We start from the raw sequence: 17,517 nt of genomic DNA, 5'->3' as shown, positions 1-17,517 counted from the left end.
CATTACATGCTCTGGGTGCCTGGTGTAACCCATACAAAGCCTTGTGTAACACATAAACTCGATCATATTCTCCTTTCTTTTCAAAACCTTCGGGTTGAGTTATATACACTAACTCCTTTAGATCTCCATTCAAGAAAGTGGTCTTCACGTCTATGTGATGTATCTCCCAACCGTTTGTTTCTGCAAGGGCTATTCAGAGCTGATTAGTTTCGAGTCGCGCCACTGGTGCAAACACTTCATCGAAATCTATTCATTCTCTTTGTACCTAGCCTTTTGCCACAAGTCTCGCCTTATACTTGCTCACAGTACCATCCACCTTTCTCTTTATCTTGTAGATCCAGTTCAACCCGTTAGGTTTCACTCAAGCTGGTCTATCCACAAGCTCCCATGTCTTGTTTCATGTGATAGACTCCAACTCGGCAACCATCGCTTCTACCCATTCTCGTACATGTTCAGCTTCAAAATAGTTCTCTGGCTCGCCATCCACTGTGAGCAACAGCATTGAACTTTCTTGATCTGCAAGTAACACATAATCATCGAGATATCTTGGTTTTGTTATGGTACGGCCTTGTCTAGTCACCAACGGTTGATCTCCACCATCTTGGTTTGCATTGTGATCCGCATCTTCTTCATCCTCCTCATCTTGGTATATAGCTTCCTGTACATGATCATCACCTTGATCATTACCTTCTTCTATATCACCCTCATGTGGAAACTTAAGCATGCTTGGTTCACAATCAGCTTGGTTTGTTGTAGACGTGCAGTCCCAAGCTTTCTTCTCATCGAAAATCACATCTTTACTCACCATCACCTTCCCTGTGTCTGGATCATAGAGTCTATAGGCTTTGGAGCCCGGCTCAGTTCCAAGATTGGCCATACTCTTTGATCTCTCATCCAACTTCTTCAGATAAGACCCAATGATTTTTGCCTGAGTTACACAACCGAATATCCTCAAGTGCTTGATATTTGGTTTCTTCGATGTGAGGCACTCGTATGGCGTCTAATTTTTCAAGGCTTTTGTAGGAAATTTGTTGATGAGGTAAGTTGAATGTCATACAGCTTCACCCCAGAAGTAGTTCAGCATCTTCATTGCCTTCAACATACTTCGTGTCATTCCCATCAAGTTCGGTTTCTCCTCTCCACAACACCGTTTTGTTGAGGTGTGAAAGGCGCGGTTAGGTGCCTTTTAACTTCATTCTCTTCACAGAATATATTGAACTTGGCTGAGGTAAACTCTCCTACTCTATCGGTGTGAAATGTTTTGATGGTTGACCAGATCTGCTTCTCTACACTCTCTTTAAACCTTTTCAATCGATCGAATACCTCACTCTTCTCCTTCAATAGCATAACCCACATATAACTAGAGAAGTCATCGATCAAGACAAAGACATACTTATTATTTGCTAGCGTTGGTGGTGTGATTGGTCCATACAAATCTCCATGCAATAACTCTAATGGCTTTGTCGCACGAAACATGGCTTTGGTCGGGAATGACTGTATGATCTGCTTCCCTGCAAGACATGCGTCACACACGCTTTCTTCGTGTGTTACACATAGAGATGTCAAATGGGCGGGTTGGACGGGTTTGGGTGTGTCCGAATGGGCTTCAGTTATTTGCTGGACATTTTTGGTCGAAGCCCAAATAGAACCATGTCCAAATGAGACCATAACCAAATAGGACCATGATTTGTTGGGTTATCCATGGACGGCCCATGTGCCCACTTAATGTAAACAACATATTTCAGTTCTAAAGATGCAAAAATTCTTAAGTTTTTCAATTTTAAAGATGTCATATACAATTCAAAAGATTTATCAATATGATATACTTAAGATTTATGTTTTCAACTTCATGTTTCAAAGTTATAAGAAGCACAAGTGTAGATCCAGGAGTCTAGCTTCCTATTACTACCAGGTGTAGATCCAGGAGTCTTTGAACACCGTCTCGAATGCCTAAGCAAAGTACTAGTTCCATTCCTACCTAGATCTATGTTGTAGAGCTCATGGCAATGATTGCACTTACTGTTATGACTACCATCAGACAACTTATCTCCTATAATTGTAAAGTTCTTCCAACATACCGAGTGCCTACGTCTGTTACCTCTAGCCTGAGCAGCACTTGTTACAGAATCAGCTTGTGCATTCTGCTCATCTTCATTCTCAGCCATCATATCTTCAACACTCAAATAGTCATCATCGTTCAGGTTCAAAGTATCTGCATTCATCTACAAAAAAGAGAACAAGAGAAAATATTTAATATTCTTGGTCTCGCAAATTCAACATGTCTACTTGCTATTGATACTTTCATAAAAGACATATTTCTAAAACAGATTGCGTCAAGATAGTGAGTCAACCCTGAAACCAAAGCCGACTGAAACAGATTTCCTCGCATACTAATAAAGCAATGTAATAAAAAACCAGCATAACAGCACTAATAAAAAGCAAGATAGACATATCACTGAAGTCATTGGAACAGATACATTTATTATTTAACAACGTTTAGAAATATCAATGATAAGGGTTTGGTAAGACTGTAACACACTCTTATAGATTTAAGCAGCAACAAGAGGACTCACCTTGAATTTGTCAATCAAATGCAATAGGGAAGGGGAGGTGCAACAGCAACAACAGCAACAACAATATCAGCTTCAAACTAGATGATTTTCCACTACCTAACCAAACAAACAGAAAAAGAAATTGACATGATCTACTAAAGGCTAAACTCAATCATTAACATGAGCCATGAGCAAAAACAAACACATGTAAACCACTATGTTGGCTTAAGATACTAGCTCAATGACCACACAATCATTACTCCTAAACCACAATGATCTATCTATTTGAGCCACACATGATCAGGTATAGGCGTATAGCATGAGTATCCATATGAATATAAACCAATCTGAACAAAACCCATTTCATGTTATCTACATGAGCCACACATGATCAATCATTATCCTATAAAACCTAACTATATATTATTTACCTGAATCACCAACGAACTCGAACTTGGCCACATAATGGCGCTAAGATCTGCTCTCCTTTGTTTTCACTTTCACCGATCCATCTGAGTCTAACACATAACACAAATCACTAATCCATCGAATCAGTAGCTAATAGTGAAAACCCATAACACAAATCACACATAAACAGTTCAAAGATGACAAAATCAAACCTCGAGAGATGACGAAATCAGAGACAACGAAGAAGAATCGAAGAAGAGCGAAGAAGAACCGAAGAAGAGCGAAGAAGAATCGAAGAAGGAGAAGGAAAATCGAAGAAGGAGAAGAAGAATCACAGGAGAAGAAGAAGAATCGTAGGAGACGGAAAAAAAAAAGGAAATCGTGTTTTCCCCCAATTTCCTAACGCTAGACATTTAAGCTTATTGGGCCGCCCATTGCCCAACTGGTTAAACCCAAATTTGGCCATGTATGTAGTTGGGTTCACCCATTTAGACAAAAAATATTTATGGTTCAATATGGGCCTGTCCATTTCGGACCATATCTATTTGGACATGGGCCACCCATTTATAGCCCACCCATTTGACATTACTAGTTACACACGACATTCCTACGACCATCTCCTTCCTTACCATGTTGTTCATCACTCCATAGCTTATATGTCCTAGTCAAGCATGCCACCTCCATGTAGCATCTACGTCTCTGGCATGTAAACACTCCATGTAGCATATCTTCATAGAGGTCTTGTAGAGACGGTTTGGAGATCTTGTCACACGAACTAGCAACCTTCCATGCGAATCTGTGAGCGTTAAGTAGACATCTTTCATGTTAACCTCACATATGTTCTCTGTTGCTTGCCCAAGACTCAATAGGTCGGGTATCTAGTATATGTCTTTGAGTGCCTTCTTCTCTCCAGTCTTGCACACAAAAGTAACCACACCCTTTCCTACAATGTCAACACACGATCCATCACCAAACTTCACCTTCCCTTTGGTGTTGAGATTCAAACTCGAAAAGAACTCCTTGTTTCCCATCATGTGATTGCTCGCTCCATTATCCAAATACCAGACACTTGAATTGCCTTTGTCGATATCAAGATTCTTCGGAATCACCTTATCTTTGTTCAAGAACACCAGTGCATCGGCCTCTTCTGTCTCGTTTAGGTTGGTTTCTTGATTCTTCTCTGTCTTCTCGTGACAGACAATTGCGTAGTGACCAGACTTGTCACATCTCCAACATATCAGCTTTGAACGATTCTTCTTCGAGTTGTTATCTTTGGTGTGTGACGCAAGGTTTTGGTTGTGTGACCTACCTCGACCTCTGCCTCTACCGTTCTGTCTTCTTCCTCTACCAGGGGAATTCTCATAGCCCCTCTAACTATGCTCTTCATTGTTCGAAAACATCAGCTTCTCTTGGTCTTTTTTTCTGAGTTTCTTCTCCTACACGCTCCTCGTACGCCTTAAGCCTTCCAACTATATCCTCGAAACCCGTCGAGTTGAGGTCTAGGACTTTCTAAAGCGATGTTACGATCTGGATATACTTGTGTCTCGGAAGACCCTTCAAGAACTTCTCGACCATCTTGGATTCTTCTATGGTTTCTCCCAAAGAGGTTTCTTTGGATGATAGGCCTGATATCTTTCCCGCGAAGTCATCGACCGTATCTGAATCATCCATCTTCAACCTATTGAACTCCATCATCAACGTCTTAAGTCTCGCCTCCCTTACACGATCAGCTCCTAGGTGTCGCGACTTGGTGGAGTTCCAGATCTCTTTTGATGCGGTTTGTTATCCCACCTGGAAAATCAAAGTCTCGGGAACAGATTGAAACAAAAGAGCTATCGCAACTTCGTTCTTCTTTTGATCATCTGAACCGGATTCGATCGTGTCCCACACTTCATGAACACAAAGTAGAACCTTCATCCTCATCGACCAAACTGTGTAGTTTGTCAATGACAACATCGGACATTGAATGGATGTAGATCCAAAGTCCTTCGTGCGTGGAGCCCTTGTCACGTCCTCCATCTTCGTTACGTGATATCTTGTTCACAAGCACCAGGATCTTAAGCTACAACTTAAGCTTAGATCGAGTCTCCAACCTGAGGCTCTGATACCAATTCAAATCTCTTAGGAAACAAAGAATTATAAGAACAACTTTTCTTATTAGCTTTAGAAACTACTCAAAACTAAAGCTCTCAACATTTCACTCTTTGATCTTATTTTAATCGTATTGATCTTATGGAACACCTTTCCATTAGACCTATATTTATATGAAAGACAATTCCCTTTAACATGTGGAATATGAAAAACACAAACCTAACATAACCTAAATAGAAACTTCATTTTTCTATTTCTAGGTTTCCTTATTATGTTTATCTTAACATCTTAACATCTTAACATCTAATAATATGTTAAGTTTCTACAAGCTTGGAATTATCCAACATCCGTATGGTTGGTTAGCAATAGCTGAGAGATATTTTTAGATTTTGCATTACAACAGTCAGCTCGAATGGATATAGTATCAATGAGTTTAGAGGAAGACACCTTAAGCTGGTACAATTATGAGACTGAAAATAGACCGTTTGCGGATTGGAATGAGTTCAAAAAAGGAATGTTAGCAAGGTTTGTAATCGTTTGAGAAAACTCCAGGGAAGAATTTTTTCGGTATACAATAACTGGTGACAATTTCTGAATATGTTTTGAGAGTTTCAAGAGTTGGCTTCTCAGGTAAAAGTGGATGAAGAACACTTGATTGACATTTTCTTTAATAAACTGAAGAAATAAATGAAAGAGATTATTAAAACCAAAGAACCTCATACCTTAACAGGACACATCGCAGTTGTTATCAAGATAGAGGACATTGATGAATTAGTAGGATGTTTACTTCGATGAAGAGTCAGGATGTTTGTAACCAAAGCAAAGCTGCAGGTCAATCTCTTTGTACAGTACCTGTGGGAAATTCACAAGGATGGAAGTCTAGACAACCACTATCGGAAGTACAACCAAAACCATGGGATAAAACTTGGCCTAATAAGCAACAAGATCATGCAGTCAATTAAGGTTCTCTGATGTGACTTCAAGAGATGGAATGGTCTTTGTTTTAAATGTCCAGATAAATGGTCTAAGACACATGTTAGTAAGAACAAACAATTGCAAGTCATGATTATGGCTAAGAGATGTGATATGGAAATGCATGAGGAAGACTTTCATGATGCCCAAGAGAATGGTCAACGAGATATAACAGAAGTGATGGAGTTATCATTACACTCATTTTCGGGATGGTCTACTCCAACAAAAACAAAGATCAGAGGAAATATTTGGAAATTAAGTGTCGTTGTGATAATTAATAGTGGTGCTACACATATTTTTATGTCTCCACTAATTAAAAAAAAACATTCCTACAACCCGACTATAACAACAAGTTCATAGTGACGACTGATGCTTTGTGTGTAGATTGCAGGGGTACAAGGAGAGACTTATATACTACGCATGAGAATGTAGGAGTACAAGAAAGAACTTTTTTACTACACTTATTTTAGCATACGTGAGTACATAGAGGGACTTATGTACCACATATGAGCTGCAGAAGTACAAAGAGGGATTTATGTACTACATAGCGATGTATACGAAGGGAATTTGGATGTGTGGAGAGGGACTTTTACACCCCCACATACTTTGTGTATACACAAGTTTGTATATGAGGAGAACATAGGTTGCAGAGACTAGCTATATATGTACTATCAGCGTATTTCCTGTCTTTTTGCTACGCATTAGGCGACATGCGTGTTCGTGTTAGGGATAGACTCCATGATTAGAGTTTCATATCTAAGTCAATGGTTTGTGTGTTTAGCATCCATATCTCACAGAGTGACTCCCATGTTACTTGCCCTCCTTCTCCTTTTTAGGTGAAATGGACAAGCAAGAGTGATTCATATCGGATTCATGCTTTGGAGATTATTTTATTGCATTTTCTGTTGACACTTTCTTTTTATAATTTTATTGAATTTATTTCAATTTTATAATATTTATTGGATTTTTGGTCTTGGAGACATATTTTTATAAAATTTGAAAATTTGAAAATTATTATAGTTAAAAAGAAGAATTTTGTAAATGAATAAGGGTAAAATCGGGTTTTCATATTTTCATTAAAAGATGAAGGGTATTGAGATTAGTGAGGGATATATTGTATTTGTTTAATCATATAAGGACTAGGTAAGAAACCCGTGCGATGTCGCACGGGAACTCATTTTATAAAAATAAATATTCAAATATTGCAGTAGAAAACTTTATAAATGTATCAAAAATTATTCAACCTATTTTGGTCCTAAAATGTATTCTATCATGTTTCGAGTATTTAACAGAAAAAAAATCATTGAATAAACAAATGCATCTTTTGCATGTAAAATAAAATAAAATTTGATTAAATATAGATAAAATTGATAATTAACAAAATAAATATTCATAAACTATTTCAATTGTTATATGAAAATTCACCGCAACTAAAAGAATTTAACAAATTCGTAAAAGCAAACACACATTGAAAATACATTGAAAATTTTATGCATGTTTTAAGTTATTATCATGAACTCATTTTATTTAAAAAAATATTTACCACTGTATAATTTATAATTTTATACAAAGTATCTCATTTTTGTTTTCAAAGAAGCTTATTTGTCACAAAAGAGAAAAAAAACATATCCATAAGCTTTTGAGATATTTTAAAAATGTATAGTATAAGTAAAAGTAAGAAAATAACCAAAAACATATCAATACAAATATTTTAAATGAATAAGAGAAATAAAAACATATCATTATTTTTGATAAATTTTAGACGAAGCATCTCTAATTTTTAGTCTATATGTGACTGTTGTGATTTATCATTGCCAACAACACCGTATAAAGAGGATTAAGGGTTGCAATGGTTGGTTAACACCAAAAGTTGCAATGATTTATCACCAAAAGACTACAATCAACAACAATTGCAATGGTTCATCACTAAAAATTAAATCCACCAACACCAACAGGCAATGTTTCATTTAAGAAGTTGTAACTGTTCCACCAAACACTTATAATGATTAACTTAAACTGATGTAAAAATTTACTTAAATTGCTAATAATCCTCTCCAATTTACGTGTAATAGTGATTCACTAAAAAATAGCACATATAACAAAATGATGCACAAAATATTTTTACCTATATTTATTAAGATGAAAAATCACATGAAAAACATATTGTTAGGATGAAAAGACACATTTATAGACACATAATTTTTAGTATGAAAAGACACGTTGTAGGATGATAAGACTTATGCATATATGAAAACGTAATACAATTTTCAACTGCTTGAATACCAAAGCAATTTTTATAATGAACGTACACATGTTAGACAAGAAATAACTCATAATAACCTACACAATTTATAGGATAATTAGATATATATATAGACATTTTAAAACCTTTAGAAACTATTCATTTTTAAAGACAGAAAGACACATCCTTATAAAAAGAGACATTCTAAAACATTTTAAATAAACCTCTTTAAAAAATAATTTTTATGATAAAATACATATTTTAAATCATTTCACACTCTCGTAAAAACAGAAGCAAACCTAGAGATAAATTATATAAACTACTTAAAAAATTTCCTATAATTATCTATTAATTCATGTGATTATCTTAGAAAAACCTTTCTCTACACAGATTCACAACTGATTAAAAACTATTGCATTTTAAGAAGAAAACACACGTCATTATAAAAAAAAATACATTTTTAAACATTTAAACATTTTCTTGTTAACAAATGCAATTGTTAGAATAAAGAGACACATTCTCAGAAATTTAAACAATTTTTCAAAAACATAATTATTAAAATTATAAGACACGTTATTAGATGAAATGATACATACTTATATATTTTGAATTTTTTTAAAAGGCCTATATTTTGACTTTTTAAAATCAATGTAACTTTTAAGATGTAAAAACATAATTTAAAGATGAAAACACAACCTATAACCTCTGTTGGCAACATTTAATTTAAAGATGACCCTTCCTACAATTCTTTGTTGGCAATATTTAGGGGGTGTTATTGAATTGGGTAATTGGAATAAGTATTGGAATTTAAGTATGCAAGTATTTGATGGAAATATATCCAAGTCACGTTTCCTTCAATATATTAATAAAAAAGGTAGGATTTGTTTTAGTTAAAAAGATCCATTGAATTCCATTAAAATTCACCATAACTGAATTCTAAAAAATATTGAATAACAGGGGTTTTCAATGGATTTGAATTCTATTTACCAAATACTCAATCCAATAACACTAGATTTAGGTATGAATTTAAATTCCACTCAATTCTATTAAATTACCCAATTCAATAACACCAATTAGTTTAAAGATGACCCTTCCTTCCTGAATTTTCCGGCCGACGTGTCGGTCACTGCATTTTAGTTTTTTTTTTTTTTTTGTCTCTTCACTTTTGTATCTCTTTATTCTCACAAAAAAAATCAGTGAAATGTCTCGACATTAAACTTTTCTTGCAATCATTTCTCACACCCTTTCATTTTTATTCTAACTTCCTTCTTACAGTTAGTTCCATAACCATAGCATCATTAAATTCATTAATTTGGTGATAATGTTTGTTTTGATTCACGTCCATTCCGTAAAGTGCTTCAGTCTTCCCATTATAAGTCATGGTTGTTCCTTTTATCTCCATCATGATCTCATTAAAAAAGAAAACCCGAGTTTTTTATGCGTTCGTGACTTCATGGGCGTTATATGTCTCTCCATGTGAAAGAGTTTTGTTCTGGTATTGACATTTGTTTCTCAATTCGTCAATGTCTAGAGTTTGTCTGTTGCTTTTTACAACGCACATTGGTTTTCTTCTTCTGACAAAAGTAACCAAAAAGCACACTTTTTAGTTTAAAACTATGTTTTAAAGCCTTCATGGCCGATTGATATTAATAAAATTCTGATTGTTTACCGAAAAAAAAAATCTTAACCAGATAACTTTTCTTCTTTCACTTTTAAAAAAAAATAAAATTGTGAAAAATTTGCATAAAAAAACTCATTGAAATTGACTATTTATTATATATTAATTAACTTCACACATACAGCCAAATAAAAAATGGTCAAGGAAAGGAACAACAGAATATATATAAATTTTTACGTTGAAAAGGTTTGATGGTAGAACATTTGAAAAAATACAACTTTTATGTTGTGAAAAAGGTACAATGGTTAAAATTAGGCAGAAATATAACTCTTCTAAAATCAAAAGGATTCAATTGTTATACTTCTAAATATATACGAATCTTACTATATACAGTATATGTGTGATACACTATTTCTAACTGAAACATAGACACACAATTTATCCGCCTAGAACTTTTATTAATGAAAATATTTAACGGCCACAACTTTAGACTACTATATCTCAGAATACATTACCATATTTTGAATACAATATATATATATATATATATATATATATGGAAATATAATTGTAACATCTACGCACAAACAAACAATTCAACCGATTCTGATCTATAATGACATATTAGCACAACAATATTTTTGGTTTACGAACTACTTTTCTAAATTATGCAATATATTCCAGTTATAAACTTATTTATGTAATAAATTATTCAGTGTAGACATGTACTTTTTTAATATGAAACAACACAGAAACGGATGAGCACTTCCAATTGGAGACTTTATTCTCTATAGGTAAGTATAACAAAAATAAAGAATGAAGTTTTGAGGAAGACGATATTTTTCTAACTAACTTCGCACGTACATCAAAATAAATAAATAAAAAATGGTCACGTAATGGAAAAACAGAACATATATAAATTTGTTAACAGTTCCTATTTTGAAGAGGTTTGATAGTAGAATCTTAGAGAAGATACAACTTTTATGTTGTGAAAAAAGTACAATGGTTAAGGTTATGGAAAGATGCAACTCTTCAAAAATCAAAGGTCGCTTGCGATAGTTATTAAGCAATCATGGTTTTGTATTAACTGATCTTAAACAAATGAAATGAAAGGCTTTGAAAAGAAAAGCAAATGAAACACGGAATTTTTCTTTTTTACCGCACCGAAATTTAAACTATAAATACAAAGTGACGTCTTTTTTACCGCACTGATTTCCACTCACTGTCTCCTTATTATTTAACTAGGAGCTTGGCCCCGCGTAAGCGCGGGGTCATTGACAATAATTAGCTTATATGATTTTCAATTGTATTGCTCATATACACTCATGAGAAGAAAATACCATAAGTTGAAAGAGAAGTGGAGGTGTGTGAGTGTATTCCTTAGTAGAGACTATGTGTTCGTTTTACCTACTATGGAGATGGTTTAATAATGGATCTTGATTTATTTTCAGGAGAAAACATCAAGACCGATGAACCCAAGAAAGAAGAGGCTAAGTCTGCAGAAGCCACTGAGGTAATCAACATGTAATAATGAGTATGAACTGTTCTTGTTTGGGTCAAAAGATCATGTAGTTTTTTTTTTTTTTCAGAACTGATCAAAGGCTTTGGAAGTTGAATAAGGCATTTCTATTAAGTTGCATAGCTTGGTTTCATCAGAAGGAAGATGAGATAAGAGACAATTGAATTCAATCCTATACTGTTTTTTTTTCAAATTACATTTTTCGTTCTTTCTTTTGTTGTCAATCTCATGATATCAAATATCCTATTTATGTTATTTGATTTGATCAGATACATTTTACATTTCCAATATACAGACCAATCAGCTGCATAGTTAAAATTTTCCATCCATCGAAATAAACAAACACAACCGATCTAAATGACATCATGAAAAGAGAACAAAAAGCTTGTTTCTATTAAACTATTTGACAGAGTTAAAAAGATCAGTAGTGCTCCGATGGTTCTATATTAATACTGAAGAATATACAAGAGGACTTATCTTAAGAGCTGGGGACAAACCTAACCAACCATATACAGAAAGAGGCGTGGAAAGGAAGCAAAGAACACTTCTTCTTTTGTCACTGTTCTTCCATATCAAAGAAACTCTGAGGCAAGGTAAAGTCTTTCTAGTGGTTAAGAATGTCAATGTCATCTGATTTCTGATAAAAATCCAGAGGCAACAGATTAAACCATCAGAGATTCACAGCAGGATTCTAATAGCAGCCAGATTAGAAGCCATAGCTATATAGCATCACAATAGTCAAATCTTGGCTTCAAGGATTACTCACCAGCATCTCATCCAGTAGATGCAGAACCTCATCCGCCAGGAACTGTCGGTCAAAGCTATGTGATGATAGTAAAAAGACTTCTTTTAAGATCCAGAAAAATCAATAGGAACTCGGGGAAAGAAGCAAGCATGGGGAAATGTCAGACAAACCTTCTGCCCAGATACTCCATCAGACCATAAAGAACAAAGTGGTGATGTATGCCTATTGCCTGCACACCACTTTAGAACAAAAAATCTGATTAGTAGAAAGCAAGAAGCCAGATAACTGAACTGATCAGTGTCATGGATTGAATTGCAAGGGAAAATGATCCTTTTTTTTTATCAAAAGTCATTTGCAGAGACAGGACAGGGAAAAGATATGATTTTTTTTTTGGGAGAGAAGAGAACTTGCCTCGGAGTTTAACGGGAGGATAGATTTCAAGAGCTTCTAATAATGTTAGCTCCAATTCAACCTGTGACTGCTCCTGAGAATTAAATCCAAGAACAGAGGAACCTTTTAACATCACAGAACAAAAGGAGGAGGAGTTAATTGGCAGATAGAGAGAAAAACCTTGGAGAGAGAAGAAGCGAAGGAAGATAAGGCTTTACAGGGAGAGTGCACAGACATGTCATCTTGCTTTATCCGAGACGAAGAGAGTCGAACGTGGGGTTGCCGACGGCGGCGGCGTTAACGACTGGAGCTGCGGATGAAGCCATTTTCGTAACGGATGCAGAGACTGACTGATCGGAAAAAGAGAGGAATTAAAGAATCAAGGAAGACCATAGTTTACTACGTGGAAATTTATATATAGGATGACGTTTCGTCGTCTAAGGATCAACGGAGAGACGTTAAGATCGAGTTAATCTGATGATAAGAATGAAGAGGAATCGACAGAGATGAAAGATCTGGAAGAAGACGACGGCTCCGTCTTTCTTGTTATCAAAACGCGGAAGAAGACCTGATATTACAAAGCCCATTCAGTATCTGAACAATAACGTAGCCCAACCAAAAAATATTGATTTAGAAAGAAAAAAAAAAGGTGGGTCCCACATCTGCTGACATGGCGCGCTGGAGAGCCTTGAAACTGGCTCATTATAATGTTGATTTCTTTATAACGTGTGTCTTCTTCTGTATTTTTTTTTTTGGTAAAAACTTCTTCTGTATTTTCTTATACAAATACTCATGATCTTCTGTAATATGTCTTTAGATTTCAAACTCAAAACGTTTGTTTATGTTTTATGCTAATACAAACGTCCCCCTGTGTAAACTCGTGAAACGTTAACGATGGCTATGTAAATCTTGTAACTCTACTTCTTCAAACCATCAAAATCCAGTGATAAATCTCACCATAAACAGATCAACAATTCAATAATGACCAGAGCCGTGCGAAGAGATTTTGTTGCTCGAAGCAAAATAAAAAAATATAGAACTTTTTATGGTAATAGTAATTAAGATGCATTTTTAATAAAAGTTACTAACAAATCATTAGTAGAGTTATATCATGATTTCTATACAAAATCTACACATAAATGTATACTTTTTAAAGTTTTATGTACATTTTTACAGATTTGAAAACTGTCAAATAGGTTTATAGTTAATTAATAATTGTAAACGAATTATAAAATAGACAAGTATGAGTGAATAAAACGTATTGATTAGATTTTTACAAACTTAACCAAAACAAAAGCATTTCATTATTGATAGCATAAAAAAACTGAGACTAATGATTTCATTATTTGGTTTTGAACTTTTAGCTATCCAAACATGTAAAAGTCTTCCTATTATTTTTTGTTTATAACGTTATTTTCTTAAATTTGTAACCAAGTAACTGCTTAGAATTTTTTTTCCACTATTTTATTATTAGCTCGATTAGTGAAAGTTTTATTTTGAGAAATGCATGTCAAAGACTATTTATAGATTTTAAAAATCTATTTGAATAGTCACAACTCTTAAATTTGAATAGTCACATTCTTCCAATTTTAAAGTAGTTATCTTAAAAAGACTTATAAGAATAGTCACAACTTTTCACTTTTGAAAAGATACTTGTATGAAGTTTTAGAAAAGACACAACCTTTCTTGACATCTTTTAGAAAAGACACAACCTTTCCACATAATTGGAATTCACAACATTTGGAATTAATTAGGATTGCTATTATTAGTAGATATATGAGATGATGGCTCCATATTTTCTAGTATTAACAAAGTGGAGGTTTCCGAGATTTAATTTATCGATTTGACCAAGAAAATACTGGTGTTACTACCATTCCTGGTGATAATGGATTTGTTAGAGAAGAATCAAGCAGTTTTTAAAGAGACCAGTGACTTACCACCTGTAAAAGTTGAGCATTCTATAAGATTTATTCCGGGTACACGGAATATATCTGTCAAGCCTTATGAATACCCCATGCTCATATGGAAGCCATTGAGAAAATTGTATTTAACATGTAATCCATGTGCCTAATACTAGTCCAGTTTTGCTAGTCAATAAGAAAGATGGGGGAATAACACTTTTGTGTGGATTATAGAGCTGTCAATGATATCACTCAAATTACTCTAAGGAGTTAATTACTCTCTCAAATAAGAGGTTCAGATGTAGTACTTAGGGATCAAATCCACAGAGACTCTAGGATTACACAATAGATTATGGTCTTTGAAATAGGCTAGATTAATTGGTTTATAGGTTTTAAAGCAGTAAATGAATTGGTGAGCAAAGTTATTGCTCGATTGGTTTGTTTTGAGGTTGTTAACAGTTGAGAGAATAGCTAGATTTAGGTATATTCTTAGGTATGATAAGTAAATAACTTAATTTGGGTCTTTAGGGGTTTATTGATATTAATTGTTTTTGAATTCAAACTCAGATATAATCAATTAGATTATATAATCTGGTTCTCGGATTTCAACTCTCGTATGTTAATCACGAGAAAGTGTCGATCGGTTATTCGTTACGAATATCGATCGACAGGGTTGTCGCTGTGTCGATCGATACTTCTTCCAGAAAGCTTTACGGACAGGTTTGATTATATTCTCTAACTCACTAGATTAACTCTCGTCTGTATCTAGTCAGTTAGATCATAATAGTTTATTTTCAGGTATTGAGTCAAGCAATTGCTTGATCTCAAATAATCCTAAGATCTAAGATTCAGGGTTTATAAACCCTAAACTTAGTAGTAAGAACAACTAGATGAAGAACGAATTAAATCATCCTAACAACAATTTAACCTAACAATACATATATCAACCTTATGAGAATCCTAAATCTAACAGTGAGATTATTCAGACATATTCATAAAAGACATGGTTATGATGGTCTGAATAATATTGCAATAGATAAATAAACATAACAGAGTAAAGAAACAAAGGGAGTTCAAGATCTTCCCTTTCTCAAGGTGTACAGATCTCTCTCTCCAATCCTAAGCTCTCTCTCTCTATAGAATAGTATGAAGCATAGCCGTCAACAATAGCTTAGAAACAGTAAAATAGGGTTTCATGTCGTCAAGGGGTATATTAGTAATATGTGGTGACTTCTGGGCCTAAATTGATCACGAAACAGCCTTGACCTGTTTTCTGGGATCACTGTCGACCGACACCAATGATTTTTCATCGATCGACAGTTCTTCATCTCCTCGACAGCTTCCTCTCGCAAGGCAGACTGACCACTCTTCAGTAAAACAAACATAACTTCTGCTATTGGATGTGGATTGACTTCAAACTGGTGGAATTGGAAAGCTAACTCAAATATATATATCGTGTCAAAATATGGGCTCTATCTAACGGTGGTAAGGTCTCCATCCATAGCTAAACATCTGATGCGTCTGTGCAGATCTTCACTCAAAAGGCTCCAAAATCACCATATTTCTCCAGAACGTACCTGAGTCTGTAAACATTTTAAATAGACTCTATATAGTAGTAAATATATATTAAAACACTTATAAACCATGGCTAAAAGTGGTTAAAATTCATGGTCTATCAGTCAATAAAGCTATAGTTTCATATAATTTTCCCCAATTCCAATTATAAACCAATTTTTGGATGATTGAATGGAGTTGTTATATTTTCAAGACGTGTCTCCGAAAGTTTGCATTGGTGTTCTTTGATGACATACTAATGTACATCAAATCAGTGGAAGAGCATGCTCAAAAATGAAATGGGTTCTGCAAAATTTGAGAAAACATGCCTTGTTTACAAACCTCAAGAAATGTTCATTTGGTCAGGCTCAAGTGGATTACATGGGTCAAATTATATCTTCTTCTGGAGTCAAACACAAATGCTATAAGGAGTTGGGATACACCAACATCTGTGAGGGAACTGAGAATTTTAAGACTATCAAGAGGATCCAAAGACTATCTCATTCGCTAAACTGAAGGAAGACATTCAAAAATGTGTCTGGAAATGCACTTTGTCAAACACATAAGTATTCAACCCTCAGTCCAACTGGCTTATTGCAGCCAATTCCATTGCCTAACCAAATTTTGTTTGGTCTCTATGGATATCATTGAAGATCTTCCAAAATCAGAAAGAGTGAATGTAATCTTCGTGATAAAAATATGTTGAGCTAGCAAAGCTATACAATTTAACATATAGAATGGTTATGCAAAGCGTGTATCATTGTCTTCAGGTTATGGAACAATTTGGGCTAATCAATACATTTCTAAATAATAATCGGGACACATGGAAGAGAAGATAGATGTACGCACATACAAGGCATGTCTCTCTAATCTATCTATAAGATGTTTGTGTCTTTAGAGAACGTTTGAACCATTAAGCAAGTTCAAAGCCTTTTATAATTATATGTACATACATACATGCTCAGGTTGTTCCTTTTACCCCAAGCGCTGGTGTTCTTGAATGGGTTGATGGCACAATTCCATTTGGAGATTATCTTATAGGAAGGTTAGTCTTCTAAATTATTATTTACACATCAATCAAACATTTCCAAGTCATGAAAGTTTGAATCTGTTGTTTGCATGTCACATCACAGCTCATGAGTTGGGGACGCTCATGATCGTTATGACATTGGAAACTTGAATTATCCTAATTCCGAGAACATATTCGAGTGTAAGCTCATTTCATTTCTTAAATCTTCTTAGTTGGCCATCATTTACATCCGGTAATTTCTATCAGTTAATCTTGGCTGAATGGTGGGTTGTAGGCAAAAGACAAGCACAGAACCTTCATGGAAGTCTGCATTTAGATTTGAGAAATCTAATTTGACCACTTTGACATTTGGGGGTTATTAAGAGACTTGGGATTGTAGAGCATTGTGGAACGTTTAACGTCACAACTTACATTGACTATTTGACTATTTTCAAGTCTACAAATTCTGAAGGACGCAGTGCTTTTTCCATGAGGCTACTCACAAGTGACTCTTTT

At 34.6% G+C, this 17,517-nt stretch overlaps 1 long non-coding RNA gene across 1 annotated transcript; it reads right to left on the bottom strand.

Annotated features, from left to right (window-relative positions):
• Nucleotides 1-2,579: 2,579 nt before the first annotated feature.
• On the bottom strand, nucleotides 2,580-12,386 carry LOC103873549. The gene is made up of 3 exons (XR_001955094.2): nucleotides 12,318-12,386; nucleotides 3,173-12,223; nucleotides 2,580-2,669 (listed from the first exon to the last, which is right to left on the bottom strand). It is a non-coding gene; the product is annotated as an uncharacterized LOC103873549 (long non-coding RNA).
• Between the last annotated feature and the right edge of the window lie 5,131 nt (nucleotides 12,387-17,517).

The sequence above is a fragment of the Brassica rapa genome, chromosome A06 (assembly GCF_000309985.2).
Source record: "Brassica rapa cultivar Chiifu-401-42 chromosome A06, CAAS_Brap_v3.01, whole genome shotgun sequence".
NCBI lineage: Eukaryota > Viridiplantae > Streptophyta > Magnoliopsida > Brassicales > Brassicaceae > Brassica > Brassica rapa.
The sequence above is the reverse complement of the archived record's forward strand: the minus strand, read 5'-3'. Positions and strand labels throughout refer to the sequence as shown.